The following is a 16,271-nucleotide window of genomic DNA, read 5'->3' on the forward strand; positions in this document are numbered from 1 at the left end:
TCTCTCTCCCCCCCAACCCTCTCTCTCCCCCCCAACCCTCTCTCTCCCCCCCAACCCTCTCTCTCCCCCCCAACCCTCTCTCTCCCCCCCAACCCTCTCTCTCCCCCCCAACCCTCTCTCTCCCCCCCAACCCTCTCTCTCCCCCCCAACCCTCTCTCTCCCCCCCAACCCTCTCTCTCCCCCCCAACCCTCTCTCTCCCCCCCAACCCTCTCTCTCCCCCCCAACCCTCTCTCTCCCCCCCAACCCTCTCTCTCCCCCCCAACCCTCTCTCTCCCCCCCAACCCTCTCTCTCCCCCCCAACCCTCTCTCTCCCCCCCAACCCTCTCTCTCCCCCCCAACCCTCTCTCTCCCCCCCAACCCTCTCTCTCCCCCCCAACCCTCTCTCTCCCCCCCAACCCTCTCTCTCCCCCCCAACCCTCTCTCTCCCCCCCAACCCTCTCTCTCCCCACCAACCCTCTCTCTCCCCACCAACCCTCTCTCTCCCCACCAACCCTCTCTCTCCCCACCAACCCTCTCTCTCCCCACCAACCCTCTCTCTCCCCACCAACCCTCTCTCTCCCCACCAACCCTCTCTCTCCCCACCAACCCTCTCTCTCCCCACCAACCCTCTCTCTCCCCACCAACCCTCTCTCTCCCCACCAACCCTCTCTCTCCCCACCAACCCTCTCTCTCCCCACCAACCCTCTCTCTCCCCACCAACCCTCTCTCTCCCCACCAACCCTCTCTCTCCCCACCAACCCTCTCTCTCCCCACCAACCCTCTCTCTCCCCACCAACCCTCTCTCTCCCCACCAACCCTCTCTCTCCCCACCAACCCTCTCTCTCCCCACCAACCCTCTCTCTCCCCACCAACCCTCTCTCTCCCCACCAACCCTCTCTCTCCCCCCCAACCCTCTCTCTCCCCCCCAACCCTCTCTCTCCCCCCCAACCCTCTCTCTCCCCCCCAACCCTCTCTCTCCCCCCCAACCCTCTCTCTCCCCCCCAACCCTCTCTCTCCCCCCCAACCCTCTCTCTCCCCCCCAACCCTCTCTCTCCCCCCCAACCCTCTCTCTCCCCCCCAACCCTCTCTCTCCCCCCCAACCCTCTCTCTCCCCCCCAACCCTCTCTCTCCCCCCCAACCCTCTCTCTCCCCCCCAACCCTCTCTCTCCCCCCCAACCCTCTCTCTCCCCCCCAACCCTCTCTCTCCCCCCCAACCCTCTCTCTCCCCCCCAACCCTCTCTCTCCCCCCCAACCCTCTCTCTCCCCCCCAACCCTCTCTCTGCCCCCCAACCCTCTCTCTGCCCCCCAACCCTCTCTCTGCCCCCCAACCCTCTCTCTGCCCCCCAACCCTCTCTCTGCCCCCCAACCCTCTCTCTCCCCCCCAACCCTCTCTCTCCCCCCCAACCCTCTCTCTCCCCCCCAACCCTCTCTCTCCCCCCCAACCCTCTCTCTCCCCCCCAACCCTCTCTCTCCCCCCAACCCTCTCTCTCTCTCTCCCCCCCCACCCTCTCTCTCTCTCTCCCCCCCCACCCTCTCTCTCTCTCTCCCCCCCCACCCTCTCTCTCTCTCTCCCCCCCCACCCTCTCTCTCTCTCTCCCCCCCCACCCTCTCTCTCTCTCTCCCCCCCCACCCTCTCTCTCTCTCTCCCCCCCCACCCTCTCTCTCTCTCTCCCCCCGCACCCTCTCTCTCTCTCCCCCCCAACCTCTCTCTCTCTCTCTCCCCCCCACCCTCTCTCTCTCCCCCCCACCCTCTCTCTCTCCCCCCCCACCCTCTCTCTCTCCCCCCCCACCCTCTCTCTCTCCCCCCTTTTATCCTGTACTGACACACATGTTACACTTCTGTTGAAGCAGTTCACGGAGAACTCTTCTTCTTTTTCTTGGCCTTGTGCCGTTATCTTCACGGAGTCGGCATGTTAACCTGTAATTGACAATATTAGTGGTATATGGTGACCGGATGCCCTTCCTGCTGCCCCCCTCCTCCCTACCTTCCCCCCTTAAAGGGACGGAAATTGTGTGCCCCGTTTGTTAGTGTTAAGTGTTATACATGTGGAAGTGTGGAAACGTTTTCGAAATGTTTGCGGATCGTATAAAAGGCATTATATTGGTAACAACCCGGCATTCGATCTGGGTCCGAAGAGGCTCTCCGAATCACAGAAGCGGCTTGCTAACGCGCGGCTATGCGGGCAGGTCATAGTATTTCTGAAATAATTTCTGGAATGTTCATACACTCTCATAACTGCTCAATGATCTCTACCTATTTTTAATCGTGAAATAGCTATCGAATCCTTAACAGTCCAGTAGAGTACTTCGCGTAAACATAGACATTAAAATTAAAAAAAAAATCCGAATAATAAGTGAACAGATAAATAACTGATGTCTCCTGAGGGCTATAGCGTTATATAACATGTTGCACAGCACCTAATACCCGATAGAGATTGAGAGAGAATTTGTTCCCGACTATATTTTTCGATTATACGCTGCGAGCAGCATCAGTTTAGCGCGAAGGTTGTTGAAAATACAATGGAACACTCGGAAAACATAACGAACGGAAATTATCAGCGGCAGTCTTAAGCAGCACCGACATTATCTTACATCATCAATCCACGGACATTCTGCATCGATACAAACAATACGTGAGATATTATTAGAAAGTAACGTGTTCTGCTTCCAACTGATCCGCTGAATTAGTGCAGCGCGCGTAGTTCTGCTTCTAGAAAAGCACATCGCGTGATGCAGGGCGCGCGTGCGTAGCTAGGATAATGGCGCTGTTGTGCGGAACAGTGTCTGCTTGTGGACGGGCCGGCACGCACGAGCTGCAGCCAGGGGGGAACGCAGTTGGCGCATACGAAACAGAGCAGCTGTTTTTAGAGCTGTTCTGGGAATTTTCACTAAAGTTTTTGCTACCAAATAATGGACACATCAGAGCGAAGTAGAGTTACTGTACTGGGGAATGGGGAAATTTTCGTCTAGGTAAACACCCTGTGTTTTTGTAAGAAAGGGAGACAGAGAGAGAGAGAGAGAGAGAACTTGGGTTTTGCCACCAAGCATCGTAATAGCAAAAATAATACGTACTTCTTTGTCCTACATTACCTTATAGGAATTGCAGTAAAAAGTATTATCAATAAAGGACATCAGTCCCCGCCTCCTCACTGCTGCCCTAAATCGAACTTCATTGACATTTTTGATGAACTTAACACTACGAGCAGGATGAAATTATGCTATGTAAAGTCAGGACCCGGGATTGAACGAGTAGTTTATATAGAAATCTGATGAAGAGCACTCGTAACAGCGACCGAAACGTTGGTCCATAGAACAATATGACGACGGGGTCACATACCGGGAAAACGTTTATGGAAACGTGAATATCATTCTCAAAGCTTTTTAAATTTTGATTTTTGTTTAACAGACTATTGTAGCATTTGTCTTTACAATAATTAGCGGTTTTGTACAAATTTTGAACATCTTCAGATCTAGTGTAGCTGCACATTTTGTGTGCCGTGCACGTTCTTCAGATTTGTTCTAGTGAGTTGTCGATGCTGTGCACACCCACATAAAGTTGGGCGATTGCTCTGCAACTACCCTAGATCAGATGATGTTCACCATTTGAAATACACCAATAATCATTATAGAGGCAAATACGATAATAGAGTGCAAAACAAAAATTAGAATATTAATTTAGATGCCGCAGATTTATCTCCTCTTCACATAATTTCAAGCTTTCATATTTTTAAATTCGATTTCAGAAGATTTTTTAAAAAATCCAGATCCCTGCCTTCTCAATAAAACTCCATAATTAAGATCTAAGTTTCAGTACTATTATTGCTCCTCAGCATGTAATCTCTGAGACGAGAATAGGCAGAACTTGTTGAAAGACCTATGTTCCATAGGTACTCAAATACGGCATCGGTATAACAGTGTTGTAACAGTTCAGCTAAACGGACTGACAAACCTGCTAATAGTTTTATTTTAATCGAATTAAGTCGGGTGATGCTGAGGGGATTAGATTAGGAAATGAGACACTTCAAGTAGTAAAGGAGTTTTGCTATTTGGGGAGCAAAATAACTGATGATGGTCGAAGGAGAGAGGATATAAAATGTAGACTGGCAATGGCAAGGAAAGCGTTTCTGAAGAAGAAAAATTTGTTAACATCGAGTATAGATTTAAATGTCAGGAAGTCGTTTCTGGAAGTATTTGTATGGAGTGTAGCCATGTATGGAAGTGAAACATGGACGATAAATAGTTTGGACAAGAAGAGAATAGAAGATTTCGAAATGTGGTGCTACAGAAGAATACTGAAGGTTAGATGGGTATATCACATAACTAATGAGGAGGTATTGAATAGAATTGGGGAGAAGAGGAGTTTGTGGCACAACTTGACGAGAAGAAGAGACCGGTTGGTAGGACATGTTTTGAGGCATCAGGGGATCACAAATTTAGCATTGGAGGGCAGCGTGGAGGGTAAAAATCGTAGAGGGAGACCAAGAGAGGAATACACTCAGCAGGTTCAGAAGGATGTAAGCTGCAGTAAGTACTGGGAGATGAAGAAGCTTGCGCAGGATAGAGTAGCATGGAGAGCTGCACCATACCAGTCTCTGAACTGAAGACCACAACAACGACGACGACGACGACGACGACGACGACGACGACGACGACGACGACAAATGTACAGATGTTCAACAGTTACACATGTAAATTTCATAAGGGAGAACGAACATCCAGATATTCGTACGCAGTGAGCCGTTGGCCTATGTAACTGGAATTATGCAGAACTATGCTGTACCAGTACTCTCTGTTGCAGACCTGCCGAGTTTAAATTCAATAACAATTTTTTGCGTTTGTGTCAGCGTTCAGTGGGCTTACAGCATTTGGGAAGCATAAAATGGACAGAATACTGGATTTGCAGCTGTGAAGGCCGCTAGAGCGGGGCTGTGCGCGCGGACTGCGGGTCCGCTCAGAGGACTCGTGGCGCACTCCGGCCTACGGCGCATCTGGCGGGCACCTGCGCCCCTGTCACAGATAACATTCCGAACACAGCGCCGATGGGGCGCCGCGTCCGGAATGCCGTCCCACGCCAGCTAGCAGAGGCCCTGGCCCCTGTCTGGCCCTCTCCTCGAAAACTACTCCATACTGTTCACTGAGTCGGCATGTTCGATCTACCGCAAGTAACTTACACCCCGCCTGTCACGAGACTTACTCTTGGCTGCATCCGTGATCACGATTGTCATGGGCTCCATTTATCCGAGAAAGCTATGTCACTGTTCACTACACCTTTCGAAAGACTGAGTTACTTCAGAATCGAATTACTCTGAAAGTGCGTCTTATCCCGTAGTTGGCTGGTTCACTAAACTGGTGTTGATAAACTGCTCTATTTCAGGTTCGAATCCTGTCTTGGGCATGGATGTGTGTGATGTCCTTAGGTTAGTTAGGTTTAAGTAGTTCTAAGTCTAGGGGACTGATGACCTCAGTAGTTAAGTCCCATAGTGCTCAGAGCCATTTGAACCATTTTTTTTCTCTATTTCATAGGAAACTACTGATAGACAGTGATAAAGTGATGCTTGGAATTTCTTAGAACATTATTTTATTTGTAGCGCCGAAACTTTTTTTGCAGCTCGTAAAGAAAGTTTCATTTTAAATACAACAAAAAAAGCCATTGAACAGCAAATGAAATCAGTAGTAGTGAATATTACTGTTTCTACACAGGTGGTGTTGAGAGACGGACAGTTACCGTAGAGGACGATGGAGAAAAATATACTTAATTTAGCAAATTTTTCTTAATCCCAGGGTGAGAAATACGGAATACACTATCTGATCAAAAGTGTCTGGGGATCTAATAATTGATATGGGGTGTATCCAACGTTCACCCTTATGACGTCTTGAACTGCGCTTAGGACACTTCTAATAACTTGTGTGAATGTCTGCGGAGGAATCGTCATAAAGAATGGAAACCAGAGATGGTAGTTAATTTGGTCGCTAGGATCTGGAGTTAAATCGACGTTATTACTCATCCCAAATGTGTTTTATTCGGCCGCGCGGGGTAGCCGTGTGCGGTCTTGGGCGTCTTGTCACGGTTCACCCCCCCCCCTCCCCCCCACCCCCCGATGGAGGTTCGAGTCCTCCTTCGGGAATGTGTGTGTGTGTGTGTGTGTGTGTGTGTGTGTGTGTGTGTGTGTGTGTGTGTTTGTTTGTCCTTAGCGTAAGTTGGTGTAAGCTAGATTAAGCAATGCGTAAGGTTTAAATGGCTCTGAGCACAATGGGACTTAACTGCTGAGGTCATCAGTCCCCTAGAACTCAGAACCACTTAAACCTAACTAACCTAACGACATCACACACATCCATGCCCGAGGCAGGATTCGAACCTGCGACGTAGCGGTCGCGCGGATCCAGACTGAAGCGCCTAGAACCAGTCGGCCACTCAATCCGTAAGCCTAGGGACCGATGACCTCAGCAGTTTGGTCCCATTGTCCTTACCATAAATTCCCAAAATTTGTTCTATTCGATTCAGGTTGGGACACCGTGCAGCCTAGTCCATTTCACGAACGTTATTGTCCGCCTACCATTGCCATACAGATGGGTGCAGTTTCAAGTTGATAGCATTATCGTCTTTGAACTCTTCCTCTGTTTACAGTATGCAATGCCGTAAAATGTATTAAGCGTTTTCTAACGTGCAGTAAGGGTACCACACCTTAACAACGAAAACCACCACCGTCACCACCACCTCTCGTGTACGTACTTCACTGTTGTCATTGCTCCTTACGTAAATGACAGGTAATGTTATCTAGGAATTCGCCAAATCCAAACCTTTCCATCGGATTGCCATAGCTTATAGCGTGATTCATCACTCTAAATCACTCGTTTTCAGTCATCCACTGTCCAGTGCTTCCGTGACCAGGTAGGTCGGGCTCGATGCATCTCCGTAAGCTATGTCACTACCATATAAGAGCCTCCTTATAGTTTAGCTGTGGTTGTCTCTTCGCGCTTTCAGTTCACAATCCCATCAGCAGCAGTCAACTTGCGCACATTTAGAAAGGTTGTAGTAGCTGTCACGAATCTGTTACTCATGTGACATCCGATGAGTAGTCACTGAGCGCTCCTGAGCGGCTCATTCTCCTTCTGGTGCTCCTCTGCTGACAAAATAATATTCACTGCCTCCCTTTGTTGTGGTGGATTCGTCTCTTGTGACATCAGTGGTCAAATCCGTATTACATAGGGCTGTCCGAAATCTTTCGGTCACATTGTGTTGGGACTAAGCGTTTAGTGTTTTCTGAAGGGTTCGTTATTTTCCGCGTATTGTTATACATTTGCACACTGAAATTTGTATCATCATTTAATAGCTTCAGAAAAAGGAGCACGAGTAATAGCGGTGCTGTTATGTTGGTTGGTTGGGTTGTTTTGGGGAAGGAGACCAGACAGCGAGGTCATCGGTCTCATCGGATTAGGGAAGGAAGTCGGCCGTGCCCTTTGAAAGGAACCATCCCGGCATTTGCCTGTAGCGATTTTAGGGAAATCACGGAAAACCTAAATCAGGTTGGCCGGACGCGGGATTGAACCGTCGTCCTCCCGAATGCGAGTCCAGTGTCTAACCACTGCGCCACCTAGCTCGGTCTGTGTTATGACTACATAGAACTACTGCACAGGGGTCCCATGTTAGTGTAGTGTGATATTCAATTCAACGACCTGTATTAGCAGGATCAGTAGTATACGAAGAATAACCAGTACACAGACAGCGAAAAAGCAGCGCCGCTACATGGCGGTAGCGGACAGCGTGGGAGCAGGGCGGTATGCGAGCCACTCACATGTTTCTGGTTTTAGGAAAACTGGCGCAACCCGTTGCGTCTCGACTGACCCGCTAAATCCCTCGACCTTAATTCCATAGAAAATGTCAGGGATTGTTTCCTACAGTGGGTAAGAAATAGTAATCAACGTAATAACTATTTAGTCATTGAGCCGGCCGCGGTGGTCTCGCGGTTCTAGGCGCGCAGTCCGGAACCGTGCGACTGCTACGGTCGCAGGTTCGAATCCTGCCTCGGGCATGGATGTGTGTGATGTCCTTACGTTAGCTAGGTTTAAGTAGTTCTAAGTTCTAGGGGACTGATGACCACTGCAGTTGAGTCCCATAGTGCTCAGAGCCATTTGAACCATTTTTTATTTAGTCATTGTACGGAACATAATCATTAATGAGTGGCTTCAGCTGGGTACAGCACACCCGAAGTAACTTGTAGGTTCCCTGTCCTCGTGGAACTGAGGCTTTCATGAAGTCTAGTTACGCTGTATTAGCGATCTGAATAATTTTTCGCGGGTTGTGTTTATACGAGGGGCATTCAATAAGTAAGACAACACTTTTATTTAATCTCCGTTCAATGCGACGGCCTTCCGCCACCTTCCAGGGAGAGCCTGTATGCACACAGGGTACCACTCTAGTGGTCGACGTCACAGCCAACATCTTGCTGCGTCAGTGCCCTCGACATCAGCCACGTGCTGCTTCCCGCGGAGTGCGTCCTCTATTGAGTCACACAGAAGGAAGTCGGAAGGTGCGAGATCCAGGCTGTAGGGTGGAGCAGGAAAAACAGTCCAGGGAGGTTTTGTGAGCTCGACTCGAGTGCCCACACTGTTAAGAGGTCTTCCGTTGTCATGGAGAAGGAGAAGTTCGTTTGCGTCATCTCGAAGGAGAGTGTCCGCACGTTTCAACATTGCAGGAGTCACAGCTGTGTGCAGCCGGCCCGCACGCGTGAGAGCGGGCAGATTTGCGCGACCTTGTTCCGATGATGACGGACACCTCGTTCAACGACTCTGCGCACTTTTAATTACTGTCATCTCTCCGTAGACGTTCTGCGAGTGTCTATGAATATCTGCGATACTTTGGTTTTCCGCCAAAGAAAACTCAGTGACAGGTCTCTGCTTGGAACGCAACTCCGTTATAGATGCCATTTCGAAGACTACGGATAGCGATGTTACCTTTCTGAACTTCGTGAAACCATAGGGACTCCGCTGTGGCCGAGCGGTTCTAGGTGCTTCAGTCCGGAACCGCGTGACTGCTACGGTCGCAGGTGCGAATTCTGCCTCGGGCATGAATGTGTGTGATGTCCTTAGGTTAGTTAGATTTAAGTAGTTCTAGGGGACTGATGACCTCATATGTTAAGTCCCATAGTGTTCAAAGCCATTTGAGCCACAGCGACTCCGCATTTTTTGAACCTGAACTGGTCGAGAAAAAAAGATACATTCTGTTATCTACTGAACACCCCTCGTACTGCAGATCAAGGTTTTTATGTTCTGTAGTCTGTACGTATTGAGTGGTAGAGAAACAATTCAGATCTAAAGGTCTGGGTTTCGATCCTTGATTAGCCCTAGAGCTATTATCTGGTCTCTTACCACTTTTCACCTCTATCAGCATGAGAAATGCCGAGTCGCATATTGGTTTGTACGTTAAACTGTTGCTCCCCCTGTAATTGGCTAAGTAAGTAAATTCAGAGGTTGGGGAAAGGCAAGGGCATAACGCCTCCAATAGGACCATGCCTCGTAAAGTTAGCTGGTGTTCAAACCAATATTGTTCAAAAATGTGTGTGAAATCTTATGGGACTTAACTGCTAAGGTCATCAGTCCCTAAGCTTACACACTACTTAACCTAAGTTATCCTAAGGACACACACACACACATCCATGCCCAAGGAAGGACTCGAACCTCCGCCGGGACCAGCCGCACAGTCAATGAGTGCAGCGCCTAAGACCGCTCGGGTAATCCCGCGCGGCAGACCAATATTCGGGCTGATGACAGCCTTACCTCATTTTGACTAGAAGTATGATATTCGGGAGATACGTCGATAACCGACAATGAGAGAATGGCAAATACGCGCGCAAGTCGAAATAGAAACTTGTGTAATGTCAGTCGTATCAGAAGTATGTTTCGTGTGTTTCGTTGCGACGTGTTAAAGGGTCTTTCTGCGAGACTGCGAGAAAGGAAGGCGGAAGAGGAGGGGGGCGGTAGAGAGGGTTGTAAGGAGGGCTGAGCATGCCACCGGCGCCGCAGGCGGCCCCCGCTGCTGTAATCACAGGTGAGGCGAGGGCGGGCTTCCATTGGCAGCTCCCGGCGCGGCGTGAAATCCCGGCTCCGTGCCTGGCGATCGCGCGCGGCAAAAACAAACGGCGGCGTTGCGACTTCATCTCGGCGCCAGCCCGGCCCGGCCGCACGCACCGCCTGTCCCAGCGGCGGAGCCACCCAGTGCGCCATTGTGGGCCCCTTCTCTTTCATCCCGCCTGCGTCCAATCCTCTGTCCTCCCATTCACAGTATGCACCGGCAGAGATTGCTCAATCGCTGTTCCTTAATGCCGCTTTGAATGCCGGTCGTAGAAGCAGCTCCCATTTCTACCAACTTTTTTCTCGAAAACAACGGATCGCCCTCTCATAATACTGAATACCACGGCTAGGTCATTATTTCTGCAATGGGTGCAACTACTTTACAGCAGCTATCTGTTCGACATCTACAAACGTACTCTGCAAACCACCAGCGGCGCACTGTACGTCATTCCATTTCTTCCAGAATGAAATTTTCACTCTGCAGCGGAGTGTGCGCTGATGTGAAACTTCCTGGCATATTAAAACTGTGTGCCGGACCGAGACTCGAACTCGGGACCTTTGCCTTTCGCGGGCAAGTGCTCTACCAACTGAGCTACCCAAGCACGACTCACGCCCCGTCCTCACAGCTTTACTTCTGCCAGTATCTCGTCTCCTACCTTCAAAAGCTGTGGGGACGGGGCGTGAGTCGTGCTTGTGTAGCTCAGTCGGTAGAGCACTTGCCCGCGAAAGGCAAAGGTCCCGAATTCGAGTCTCGGTCCGGCACACAGTTTTAATCTGCCAGGAAGTTTCATTCCCTTTCGTGTTCCATCCGCCAATGAAACAAGGGAGAACCGATTGTCTATACGCTTTCGCACGAGCTCCCATTTCTCTTTTCTTCCGATCCGTGTAAGATCGTTCTAGAGTATGTTGCCAGTGCTGGTTCTCTAAACCTTTTCTATATTCTCCCCTCTAGGTACTCCCATTTAAGTTGTAGCATTTCTGTAATACTCGCGCATTGGTCTTCTTATTCTCCTTGCTACATAGGTCTTCAAGCATCAGGTTGGTTTCCAGCAGTTGTGAATTTCTATCTTATGTCTTCCTCTTTGAGAGGGGTATATACAGGGTGTTTCAAAAATGACCGGTATATTTGACACGGCAATAAAAACTAAACGAGCAGCGATAGAAATACACCGTTTGTTGCAATATGCTTGGGACAACAGTACATTTTCAGGCGGACAAACTTTCGAAATTACAGTAGTTACAATTTTCAACAACAGATGGCGCTGCAAGTGATGTGAAAGATATAGAAGACAACGCAGTCTGTGGGTGCGCCATTCTGTACGTCGTCTTTCTGCTGTAAGCGTGTGCTGTTCACAACGTGCAAGTGTGCTGTAGACAACATGGTTTATTCCTTAGAACAGAGGATTTTTCTGGTGTTGGAATTCCACCGCCTAGAACACAGTGTTGTTGCAACAAGACGAAGTTTTCAACGGAGGTTTAATGTAACCAAAGGACCGAAAAGCGATACAATAAAGGATATGTTTGAAAAAATTTCAACGGACTGGGAACGTGACGGATGAACGTGCTGGAAAGGTAGGGCGACCGCGTACGGCAACCACAGAGGGCAACGCGCAGCTAGTGCAGCAGGTGATCCAACAGCCGTCTCGGGTTTCCGTTCGCCGTGTTGCAGCTGCGGTCCAAATGACGCCAACGTCCACGTATCGTCTCATGCGCCAGAGTTTACATCTCTATCCATACAAACTTCAAACGCGGCAACCCCTCAGCGCCGCTACCATTGCTGCACGAGAGACATTCGCTAACGATATAGTGCACAGGATTGATGACGGCGATATGCATGTGGGCAGCATTTGGTTTACTGAAGAAGCTTATTTTTACCTGGACGGCTTCGTCAATAAACAGAACTGGCGCATATGGGGAACCGAAAAGCCCCATGTTGCAGTCCCATCGTCCCTGCATCCTCAAAAAGTACTGGTCTGGGCCGCCATTTCTTCCAAAGGAATCATTGGCCCATTTTTCAGATCCGAAACGATTACTGCATCACGCTATCTGGACATTCTTCGTGAATTTGTGGCGGTACAAACTGCCTTAGACGACACTGCGAACACCTCGTGGTTTATGCAAGATGGTGCCCGGCCACATCGCACGGCCGACGTCTTTAATTTCCTGAATGAATATTTCGATGATCGTGTGATTGCTTTGGGCTATCCGAAACATACAGGAGGCGGCGTGGATTGGCCTCTCCCTATTCGCCAGACATGAACCCCTGTGACTTCTTTCCGAGGGGACACTTGAAAGACCAGGTGTACCGCCAGAATCCAGAAACAATTGAACAGCTGAAGCAGTACATCTCATCTGCATGTGAAGCCATTCCGCCAGACACGTTGTCAAAGGTTTCGGGTAATTTCATTCAGAGACTACGCCATATTATTGCTACGCATGGTGGATATGTGGAAAATATCGTACTACAGAGTTTCCCAGACCGCAGCGCCATCTGTTGTTGAAAATTGTAACTACTGTAATTTCGAAAGTTTGTCCGCCTGAAAATGTACTGTTGTCCCAAGCATATTGCAACAAACGGTGTATTTCTATCGCTGCTCGTTTAGTTTTTATTGCCGTTTCAAATATACCGGCCATTTTTGAAACACCCTGTAGCAGCTGGTACCCGCCATGATTCGGTTGGTGTATTGTAATTTCGGTCTGCCTCTTGTATGTTTCCTTCCACTGTCCCTTCAGTGATACTGTCGATGATACCAGCATGTCTGAGAAGATGGCTGGGTGTTCGATTACCTTCAGCAGACGAGGCTTCTCTTCCTCCACTCTGCGGAGCATCTCTTCGTTTCATATCTTGTCTAACCTGGAAATCGTCCGCATCTCACCACTGACTTCTAGTATCAGCCGCACGTAGTTGACGTCAACAAGTGTAGGTGCCTGAAGATAAAGTTGTTACAACGTTGAAACCGACACCTTAATTACAGCTGGAGGAATTCCTTCATTTTCCATATAAACTGCTCTGTATGGTCGTATGCTAGTTATTGGTCCACGATGTTGTATAGTGTCTAACGTCTTTCAGAAATCTAATAAGACATGCAAGGGATTATAAAGTGGTCAAGATTTACAAAAAGTTACAAAATATTTCGAAACTAGGATGTCGGTCGATTTGATGATTAGTGCTGCGGGTGAAATGTTGTGTTAGGTTAGTTTCCGCTAGATAGGAGAGAACATATGTTCAGTGACGTGTAAGTGCTCCGCGTACTTTTAGTTTCATTGTTTTTTATGTTCTTCAATATTACACAAAGTAATTACTGGTGACACAGCCCATCGAACGTGCAGGCGCCACATGAAATCCAGCTGAGTGATATCTCTTTCTCTCATCCGACCCTGTCGCTTCGCAGATTTCACCCGCTGTCATGACTGGTTTCGCTGTTGCCCAAGTGGACAATTAGTGTACACCCGTTGCGACAATGTTCCCCGGACGTCTTACAAAGCGCAAACTCACTGACGCTCATGGTTAGCAAAAGGTAAGCGATAAATTCAGAATAACATTAGTTGTATAGTCCGTACTGGGAACAAATTTGCAGTATGTGATCTCAAGACGAGAGAGAGAGAGAGAGAGAGAGAGAGAGAGAGAGAGAGAGAGAGAGACGCAGATTAGATACCGTTATTCTTTAGGTATGAAAGTATTTTTATGCTTTTAATTTCGATGTAGCTTCCCTCGGTTTAATTACTGATCTTTATCAACGTAGCTGTGACCTCTAATTGTGTTAATTACGCGGAGAATGGCACCATGACCTCAAGAATACCTCACTGGAAGGTAGTTGGCGGTTAGGACCATCTAGGTTATGGCAACCTAACAGCTCTGTAGAATACCCTTAGAACCTGCTTGTAAAAGTGACCTAGTACTGTAGAAACTTTGATTTGTGGTGTCAACAGTGAATTTTGCAAACCTCGATCGGATCTTTAAATAGGACCTAGTAGGGCTACTCAGCCTCAATCCTGTTAGCCCTCCGAAACATGAAACGGAAATGAAATGGAAAAAAAATGAAATGTCGTGTGGGTAGACCTATTGCCTGGTGCAAGTCTTTTAAGATGATGCCACTTCGGCGACTTGCGGGATGATGATGATGACGGTGATGATGACGGTGATGATGACGGTGATGATGACGGTGATGATGACGGTGATGATGACGGTGATGATGACGGTGATGATGACGGTGATGATGACGGTGATGATGACGGTGATGATGACGGTGATGATGACGGTGATGATGACGGTGATGATGACGGTGATGATGACGGTGATGATGACGGTGATGATGACGGTGATGATGACGGTGATGATGACGGTGATGATGACGGTGATGATGACGGTGATGATGACGGTGATGATGACGACGGTGATGATGACGACGGTGATGATGACGACGGTGATGATGACGACGGTGATGATGACGACGGTGATGACGACGGTGATGATGACGGTGATGATGACGGTGATGATGACGGTGATGATGACGACGGTGATGATGACGACGGTGATGATGACGACGGTGATGATGACGACGGTGATGATGACGACGGTGATGATGACGACGGTGATGATGACGACGGTGATGATGACGACGGTGATGATGACGACGGTGATGACGACGACGGTGATGACGACGACGGTGATGACGACGACGGTGATGACGACGACGGTGATGACGACGACGGTGATGACGACGACGGTGATGACGACGACGGTGATGATGACGACGACGGTGATGATGACGACGACGGTGATGATGACGACGACGGTGATGATGACGACGACGGTGATGATGACGACGACGGTGATGATGACGACGACGGTGATGATGACGACGACGGTGATGATGACGACGACGGTGATGATGACGACGACGGTGATGATGACGACGACGGTGATGATGACGACGACGGTGATGATGACGACGACGGTGATGATGACGACGACGGTGATGATGACGACGACGGTGATGACGACGACGGTGATGATGACGACGACGGTGATGATGACGACGACGGTGATGATGATGACGACGGTGATGATGACGACGACGGTGATGATGACGACGACGGTGATGATGACGACGACGGTGATGATGACGACGACGGTGATGATGATGACGGTGATGATGACGGTGATGATGACGATGATGACAGAAACACCCAATCCCTGAACGGAGAAAATCTCCAACCCAGCCGGGAATCAAGCCCGGGTGGACTGAAACATGAAATACGTAACGTCCGCATCGTGTAATCCATGTACACCAAAGTGGACTTCGCGTCAGACACAGTCTTGAAGAAATCCTTGTACTCAGGCGTCCTACATTTACAGGAGTCGTAAGACCGTCTAAAATTGCGAAATGTATTCATTATTCGTTATTGTCACTATCGAAAGATGAACTGTCGATCCGCATTTTGCAGCTGCCGCGACAACGTATCTACCGCATGGTCAGGTTCCTCTGTAGCTCCTCTTTGCACGTAGTTCTGTCTCTCATCTGTACCCGATAGTGCCTTTTTAAACGTCGGTAAGTTATTTCATAGATTTGTATTTTTTTTTTATGCGAGGAACATGATAATTAGCGTTAGTTCTGATTTCAGTCAAAATTATTTTTGCTTAAGAAAATATAAATCTTTGGTGCAGGATAGACATGCTATCGAGTACTTCCCTATATTAAAAGAGTAGTACGGTCCTTCTTATTCATTACCATGCTCATGATTAAACCTGATCAAATGTTCAAATGTGAGTGAAATCTTACGGGACTTAACTGCTAAGGTCATCAGTCCCTAAGCTTACATACTACTTAACCTAAATCATCCTAAGGACAAACACACACACACCCATGTCCGAAGGAGGACTCGAACTTCCGCCGGGACCAGCCTAAACTTGATCACTCACTGTAACAATGTACAGCTTGATTGACACCTGCAGTTAGCGTGGAGTACAACGTTTTAGTTACTGCAAAGAACGAAGCTATTCCTAGGTTCCTTTTGTTAGAGCAACTTTGGACGGGTTAGATGTATCACCAGAGTATACACCAGTGTGGTATTACTTTAGTTAACTTGGATCTTCATCTGTACCATGAAGCTGCCAGTGAAGTGTACTATGTTATATGAAATTGTTAAGAAGTTGACAGTTGCTTATATTAATGCATCTCATTAGATAGGAGTATAATAAAATTGCTGTTGAAATGAAAGT

At 48.5% G+C, this 16,271-nt stretch overlaps 1 protein-coding gene across 4 annotated transcripts in view; it reads left to right on the forward strand.

The window, feature by feature from the left end:
- The window catches only part of LOC126251517 (protein outspread), a 794,443-nt gene that overhangs the window by 400,568 nt on the left and 377,604 nt on the right, over positions 1–16,271 (forward strand). The gene's annotated exons all lie outside the window — the stretch shown is intronic.

This window comes from Schistocerca nitens, chromosome 1 (assembly GCF_023898315.1).
Source record: "Schistocerca nitens isolate TAMUIC-IGC-003100 chromosome 1, iqSchNite1.1, whole genome shotgun sequence".
Lineage (NCBI taxonomy): Eukaryota > Metazoa > Arthropoda > Insecta > Orthoptera > Acrididae > Schistocerca > Schistocerca nitens.